Here is a 9,195-nt window from a genome sequence, read left to right on the forward strand (position 1 = left end):
TATCCAGTGTATAAAAATACCAATTTTCAGGGCTGTTACTGCTCCCCAGACTCGCGTACCTACTCCAAAGCCCGGCAGAGTGGGAGATTTTGGATTACATTTGGAAACCCCCCCTCTAAAAATCCTGCGTTTGCCACTTCCTATAGTCGACATTTAAGAGTACTGACATTTTGCAGCCAATATTTTAAAAACATTCCCATTATATCATTCAACGTTCTGGAGCAAATTTCTTGGCCCCAGCAAGCAAGTTCCAGCGTACTGACTCAGATGGTCAATGGCTGCGACCTTCACGAATAATGGTTACTATGGTGATCGGATGCGCAATTGGATTCTGCAAAGCTGAAAGGACTTTTTTTTGTCTTCAGACACTTTGGCCCTCATTCTGACCCATATGCTCCCCTGCGCGTCACAGGGGAGCGATGGTTTGGGACAGCACATGCGCATATGCAGTTAAGTGCATGTACAGGCTCCATTTGTGAGTGGGCGTGGCAAATTGATTAGTCGCCGGCCTTTCCACGCAGAGAAGTGCGGGGGCCTGGGGCGGCGTGGACGGGTAGTGCCCGTGAGAACGCTCAGCTGGGGATTCCCATGGTAATACGGCTGCGACACGTGTGCAGTGGGGGGGGGGGCAGCTGATGTCAATCCTCCATTTGCATGCGTGCGGGGGTATTCGTCGTGCGAGTGGGCGGTCGGGCGGGCTGCGTTTGGTTGGCGAAATTCGCAGCTTTGCAAGTCAGCCAGAATGAGGGCCTTTGTGCAGCTTTAGCATCTATATCTGAATCACGCTGATAGATAAACACAGATACAGTAGGTGCATGCAGTTAGCTCACTGCAAGTATTTACTAACAGTTATTTATATAGCGCTCAAATATTCCGCAGCGCTTCACAAAGAATTATGTCCGTCATTCACATCCGACCCTGCCCTAGTGGCACTTACAATCTATATTCCCTACCACATGTACACGCTAGGGTTACTTTTTATCAGAATCCCATTAAACTGTCAGTATATCTCCATATTATGGGAGGACACCAAAATCCCAGAAGAAACCATTGCAAGCACAGTGAGAACATACAAACTACACACAGTTGGTTCTAGACATTTATCAAAGATGACACCGATTAGCCCTGTGGAAAGTGGAGCAGAATGCAAATGACATCACACAGCACTAATGACAAAGGGACACAGGTAATAGGGGTATTTCTGTCCCCAAATGGCAAATAGCACTTCTGCCAGTGGGGTACTAGCGTATCTGAAGCCTAAGACCTCTTCCAAAGCCCATCTACTCTCCTATACACCAAAGGGTTGCTGTATAGAGATATGTGATACAGCTGTGCCGCCCGATTCCCTCTGATGTCGTCTAATGACCATTCTGTCATTCACCCCCACATAGAACAGTGCGCTTTGTCTTATGACAATTTGTATAAGGGACCCATACACCTGCGCCGGCTTTATGCGTCCTCTGCTGTTACCGGTGTGTTACACCACACTTCCTTTATTCTAAGAAAGCTTGGAGACCAGTATGTGTACATACTTATATTTATATTGTAGGTACTTATGTAATACTAGGTGATTCATCGCGCCCTACGGGCGCTCTTCACACCGGCGTAAGGGGCTACGCCCCTTAATTTGTGAACATTTGTATTGTGAGAAATATGGTTAGAATTGTATGAAAGATGCCCTGTATTGCAGCTTCTGCCAGTGGGTGAGGGTCCAGCGTGGCAGCACAGGAGTACCGGACGGTGGCCCTGAGTCAGTGTCTCCTCCTACTGGGTGGGAGTTAGGGTGCATGAGAGCAGGAGGCTGGGATATGAGGCATGATAGGGGTATGTGGGCAACACAGCGTCAGCGATTACCCAGTGGTGGAAGTTACGGTTCAGGAGAGCAGGAAGCTGGGTAGTGATAGGGGTGTGTGGGCATACGGGGGACTAAAGAGGGTGGTGGACACTGTGCAGCTTCTGCCAGTGGGTGAGGGTCCAGCGTGGCAGCACAGAAATACAGGAGTCAGTGTCTCCTCCGACTGGGTGGGAGTTAGGGTGCATGAGAGCAGGAGGCTGGGCGGTAAAGCATGATAGGGGAATGTGGGCAACACAGGGTGAGCGGGTCTCCACTGGCGGAAGTTACGGGGCAGGAGAACAGGAGGCAGGGCAGTGTCCTCCCACATTGATGGCAAAAGTATTCAACATCGGCCATAAACCATCGATTATTTGAAAATCATTGATGGTCGATGGGCATCCCTAGAACTGGAGGTGGGTGGGGGACAGTATGCAGCTCCCGGCAGTGGGTGAGCGTCTCCTCCCACTGGGAGGGAGTGAGCGTGCATGAGAGCAGGAGGCTGTATAATAGTGGTATGTGGGCAAGACATTGATAAAAGTTGTGGCGCTGGTGCAGAGGGCAGTGGGGAAACCTGCAGTGCGGCAGCCAGGGCCGGATTTCCCACCTAGGGGCGGTACCTGCTTGTGGTGGTACAGGGGGAGGGGGCGGGGGTCCGCAAATCGTGGGCGGGGGCGCGGGGGGGCTTGAATCGTGGGAAGGGGGGTCCGCAAATTGCGGGAGGGGGGTTGTCGGGGTTAGTGAATTGCGGGAGGGGGGGTTGCGGAGGTCCGTGAATTGCGGGAGGGGCGCGTGGGGTGCCGTGAGTCAAGGGGGGGTGGTGCGGGGGTCCGTGAATCACGGGAGGGGTCATGAATCGCAGGAGGGGGGGTCGTGGGGGGGCTGCGAATCGCAGGAGAGAGGGTGTGGGAGGTTGCCGTGAATTGCATGAGGGGGGTGTGAATCAAGGGAGGGTGGGCGCAGGGGGGTGGTGCGGGGGTCCGTGAATCGCGGGAGGGGGCATGAATCGCGGGAGGGGGGGGTCGTGGGGGGTTGCGAATCGCAGGAAGGGGGTGTGGGGGGTGCCATGAATTGCGTGAGGGGGGCATGAATCGCGGGAGGGGGGGTCCCCGAATGTGTGAATTACGGGGCGGTCGCAAATCGCGAGAGGTGCCAAGGGGGCCCGCAAATCGCGGGAGGGGGGCGCTACGGGGGGTTCCGTGAATCGCGGGAGGGGGGGTCGTGGGGGGTTGCGAATCGCAGGAAGGGGGGTGTGGGGGGTGCCGTGAATTGCGTGAGGGGGACATGAATCGCGGGAGGTGGGGTCCCCGAATGTGTGAATTAGGGGGCGGTCGCAAATCGCGAGAGGTGCAGAGGGGGCCCGCAAATCGCGGGAGGGGGGCGCTACGGGGGGTTCCGTGAATCGTGGGAGGGGGCGGCGCGAATTGCGGGAGGGGGGGTCGCAAATCGCAGTAGGGGGGGGGTGTCGGGGGTCGCGGGGGGCCCTTTTAATGCCGGGAGGGGGGTCGCAGGGGTCCCGCGAATCGCGGGAGGGGAGGATGCAGGGGTCCTGCGAATCACGGGAGGGGGCTCGCGGGAGGGAGGGGTCGCTGGGGTCCCGTGATTTGCGGGAGGGTTGCGGGGGTCCCGCGTTTCGCTTGGAGGGGTTGGTCGCGGGGGTCCAGCGAATCGCGGGAGGGGGTGGTCGCGGGGGCCCCTTGAATCGCGGGAGGGGGGTCGCGGGGGTTCCGCGAATCGCGGGAGGGGGGGTTGCGGAGGTCCCGCGAATAACGGGAGGGGGGGTCGCGGGGGTCCCACGACTCGCGGGAGGGGGGAAAGCAGGGGTCCCGCTAATCGCGGGAGGGGGGGGTGCAGGGTCCCGCGAATCGCGGGAGGGGGGGTCGCGGGGGGTCCTGCGAATCGCGGGAGGGGGCTCGCGGGAGGGAGGGGTCGCTGGGGTCCCGCTATTCGCGGGAGGGTTGCGGGGGTCCCGCGTTTCGCGGGAGGGGGTGGTCGCGGGGGTCAAGCGAATCGCGGAGGGGGTGGTCGCGGGGGTCCCGCGAATCGCGGGAGGGGGTTCGCGGGGGTCCTGGCAAAGGGTAGGGATGTGCAGGAGTAATGGTGGATGTTGGCTGTGGAGTAATGGTGGGCGTGTACTGTAGCCCTGGCTGGGCGGGGGGAGGTGATGTCAAGGGGGTGGAACGTCATACACATGAAACTGTTCTACACAGGAACGTTCTCCACAGGGGTTGAGTGACAGATCTGGCTAAATATATAAGAGATCTGGGCTCCCGTTTTTCTTATGAGAACGCGTCCCCTCGCCACGCTTCTGGCACGGTGGCTCGCTGCGCTCGCCACACTATATAAAATCAGCTCCATGCGTAGTTGGATAGTAGGGGTATGAACAAATGGGGTGCATTTAACATGGGAGCCCAGATAATACATAAGTACCATATTGTACAATGGTTGCTCACTTAATGCCGCCTGGATAAACACCCCACCCCCTTGTGCGTGGTGCCAAATCCCCTCAGTACAATGCGAAGGGATGTGTACAAGAACACATCCCCATGCATGCAGCCAGAGGGGAGAACAATCACTCGATAATCACCAACCATCGAAGTACTCTCCCTTTCGGAAATAAAAGTCAGTCTGTAAGGAACTTCAGGCTGCGACAAACCGATTTGTATGGGGAACAAAAGGACATAGATTAGCCAAGTCGATACTAATTAGACGACGAGAGGACGGGGGGCTACAACTTCCATATTTCATAAGCTATTATCACGTAATATATCTGGCTAGAATTGTCTAAATGACGTGTTTCCCTGCCGAAAAACAATGGCCACAGATAATTAGCGCCACCACAGATACACACTCCCACATACTTCCTTGGCTTCTGAAAATCCCTCACCTTAGACACCCCACACTAGACCCAATCCTGAAATGTTGGAAAAAGCATAGATACCTACGCACCTTCAGCCCTAAATTCTCCCTACCCATGCCCTTACTTTCTCACCCAGATATACCACCAGATGCTCTTATTGTAACATCTCTTGCTGCGTGGTCCAAGGCTGGCGTCTCGAGACTGGCACACCTTGTGAGCTCCACGGGTCTTCGTTCCTTCACAGAATTGACCCTTACATACAACCTACCCCCCAATAGCTTCTGGACCTACAGTATTTACAAATACGACATCTCATAACTTCCTCACCACTGCGCCCGATAGGATGGTCACCCGCCCCTTTTGAAAATTTATGCTTAGCCGATTCCTTACCCAAACATTTGATCTCGCAACTATACCAACTTTGTCTATCTAGCCTCTCTCTCCCGGCTCCCAAATTTATCAAAGACTGGCACAAAGACCTACAACATGAACTCTCAGAAGAACAGTGGTCCAGTATATTCAGATACACATTTGCTAGCTCGCCCTCCATTCAGGTACTAGAAACCCAATATAAAATAATGTCCAGATGGTATCGTTGTCCTGAACAAGTACACAGAATGTTCCCATCTGTATCTGCTTTATGCTGGAGATGTAAACAATCGACAGGTACTCCCCTTCACATCTGGTGGCAATGCAACCTGCTATCTGGCTTCTGGCAGAAAATCACTCAGGAACTCACGGATCACCCAGTCCCAGAGACCCCTGAATTTTGGCTACTTAGTTTGATGGAGATGCCACTATCCCAATACAAAAACTCGCTGCTACGCCACTTGGTGAACGCAGCGAGAGCTACCATTCCCTGCTTCTGGATGACATCCATCCAACCACCAATATGTCGATGGCTACAAAGAGTTGATTTTTATATGAACATGGAAGATATCACCTCCACCTTTCCAAACTCATCCACTAGGTTCACTACCACCTGGGCGGCTTGGTTTACCTTTAAGGAATCACCTCTATACAAAACTCATATGACACAGACCGATTCACACCAGTAACACGTTGGCTTACCCACTCCCCTCCACCCCAACCCTCCTACCTCCCTCTTCTCTCTTCACCTCTTTCTCTCATATACTTTATTTCATGCATACGTAAACTCTGTAGAGAATGTCTTTGACATACAAATGTATATTTGGTTGTTATTTAGCAGTATCTACTAGTTATTCTGAGTCCATACATTGCATTGTGACCTCTGCATACACGTATTTTCTGACTCTTGTTGAAAACCAATAAAAATTAGTTTACAAAAAAAAAAAAGTCAGTCTGTACTGATTTATATTTCTTTCGGTGTTCGCCGAATAGGGTGCGGGCGCTGACGCATCAACCCACCACTGTTCCCAGGGGAATGCTTGGACCGGTTTCCGCTACAACAGAACCATGTGGTGTCCCCGTTCTTTATGAAAACCAGCCGCTCATGGATAGAACAAGAAAGATCCCTCCCAGATATCATCAGCTTCTGAGTCCAGAGGAAACTGGGTCAAAGTATCGGATTCATATATTAGGTCTATCGATGCGATGTACTAAGCCTTGAGAAGTAATAAAGTGGAGCGAGATAAGCTAATAACCAATCAGCTCCTGTCATTTTTCAAACACAGCCTGTAACATGGCAGTTAGGAGCTGATTGGTTGGCAATTTATAACTCTCCATTTTTTCACTTTGTAAGCTTAGTACATCAGACCTAGGCCCTTATTCTGGTTGGTGCGGCCGGAGCCGCACACGGTGCTCCGGCCGCACAAACCAATCCCCGCCCACGAGACGGATCGCCACGGCCGTCCGTACACGGACGGCTGGCGATCCGCATAAAAATGGTGGGGCGTACGCCTCCACCATGGTGGGAGCTGCCCCCTGCATTCGATGGTCGTCGACCATCGAAGGCAGGGCCGCACGCCACAGCAGCTCCCTCAAGCTGAGACCACACGGACAATCGTCCGTGTGATAGCTTGTATGGGGGCTGAGAGCTGACATCCGGCGACGTCAGCTTTCCGCCCCCATCAGTGGCGTCATGCCCTGATTAGCATGCATACGCCCCGCGTTTGCATGGGAACGCCCATGAAACGCGGGGCGTATACATAGGGAAATGAGGGTATGAAGCCCCTCACGCCCCTATACGCCCCCTTTGCGGCGGACGAAATACGTCTGCGGCGAATGGGGCTGCACATGCGCAGATTGACCTCTGCGCATGTGCAGACTAAAAACATCGGCGGTACGGCCGCACGCGGGCCGTACCGTCCGATTTAGAATAAGGGCCCATATAACTTTCCTTCTAACCCTTCGATGATTCTCTGTGTGATGCACCATACTGTAGGTTTTGTATTATCTAAAGCCACAATAAACATTTTTTTTTACGAGTTAACACAAATGGTTTAGCAAACTAACGGGCAATTTTATTAATATTATTTTTATTAAAAAGGCTTCACACCATCTCACATTAATTTTCCATTTAAATCTCGCTGCACATGTTACATCAACCAGAATACCCACTATAATTGCTGTCTTACAGCAGGCTTGCCTACCCTCCCAGAATGGCCGGGAGGCTCCCAAAAATCGGGTCCGGGAAGGTGGGCAAGTCTCCCGTTTGCTGGCCAGAGCCCCCCGCTTCTCCCTACCCTGCTGGTTCAATAACCACAAATTGCGGGTCCGCAGAGAGGGGTCGGGGCTAAAATTACACTTTATTGACATTTCACGTCATTTAAGCCCTCCCCCCTCTCCGCGATTGATGAATCATGGAGTTTTATGGCATGGGGGCGGGGCCAAGTGATGTCAGCCTTGGCCCCCGCCCCTGCTGGCGTGTTTCCTCACCGGGCTTTTCCTGGAGAGGTGAAAATCAAAGTAGGCAAGTATGTGTTACGGCACAGGTTCCCGGGCCCTCTGTTGCTGTGTGTTACATCAATATTGTGTATGCTTTTGCAAGAATGTGGAAGTTGCAATGGTGCAAATGATTTTCTATGAAGAAACTTCTGGCTTGTTTGTCAATAAATTGATTATTCTGCTGCCAATTGCAGCATTAGAAACCTGCATGGTGAGTTATCAGTAATAGAAGTCTGGAATATTTATCAACATTTACCACGTTAGCAATTATACACATTTACCACATTAGCAATTATAATGTTGACAGCATAGTGTCGACACATGTAACACACCAATGGTTTGCTGTCTGATGAAGTGTCGAAATGGTGTAAATGTCGATAAGCAGTATTATATCTAACCCCAACCCAAACATTCCTATTGCCAACATTTTGACATTGGCAACATGTTATACTGTAAAGGTGCCCATACACGTATCAGTCTTAGGTGCGATGAGATGCGCGCACAGCTCAAAAAGTATGTTCTGCTCTTACTTTTTGTACTAGATTGCATCTCATTGCATTGCAAAACCTATGCGATGCGATCTATTCCAAATTGCATACAATAATTGCACCATGTATGGGCACCTTTCTCACATGGGGGTTTTGTGGCTGTCGGGAAACCCCCCTCCTCTTGGCAAGTGCCTTAAATTGTGACAACAATAGCTGGTATATAATATGATCAATAGATCTGCCACCACATCATGCAGTGTAAAGGCCCCCATACATTAGTCCGACTTGTCCTAGGGACAAGTCGGACCTGATTTCCCCTGCAGCTCCCCAGGAGGGGGAAGCACGATTAGGCACTTGATGTGCCAAGCTTTGCATATGATAAATCGCATGGATTTATCATATGCAGTCCCCGGGGAGCAGCAGGTGGAGGGAGCCGTGCGGGGGACGGCAGCGGGATGCCGGCTAATTGAGAGCCAAGCAGGGAGAGGCTACATAGGGACCCGGGCAGGAGGAAGCTGTGTTGCGGTGGGGTGACAGCGGGAGGCGAGCAGGGAGAACTTGATGACAGGATGCTGGCTGCCGGGCAGCGCCGCAGCGGCGGGAGCCGGGAGGAACAGATAACTTGAAAAAAAAAAAAACGCCCATAGAGATGACTAGCAAGCCATTGATTGGCTGAGAGAGGTCTGCGAGCGGGTGGTCGGGCGGGCTGCGTTTGGTTGGCGAAATTCACAGCTTTGCAAGTCAACCAGAATGAGGGCCTTTGTGCAGCTTTAGTATCTCTATCTGAATCACGCTGATAGATAAACACAGATACAGTAGGTGCATGCAGTTAGCTCACTGCAAGTATTTACTAACAGTTATTTATATAGCGCTCAAATATTCCGCAGCGCTTCACAAAGAATTATGTCCGTCATTCACATCCGTCCCTGCCCTAGTGGACCTTACAATCTATATTCCCTACCACATGTACACGCTAGGGTTACTTTTTATCAGAATCCCATTAAACTGTCAGTATATCTCCATATTATGGGAGGACAACAAAATCCCAGAAGAAACCATTGCAAGCACAGTGAGAACATACAAACTACACACGGTTGGTTCTAGACATGTATCAAAGATGACACCGATTAGTCCTGTGGAAAGTGGAG

Source organism: Crinia signifera, chromosome 2 (genome assembly GCF_055691185.1).
Source record: "Crinia signifera chromosome 2, ASM5569118v1, whole genome shotgun sequence".
NCBI lineage: Eukaryota > Metazoa > Chordata > Amphibia > Anura > Myobatrachidae > Crinia > Crinia signifera.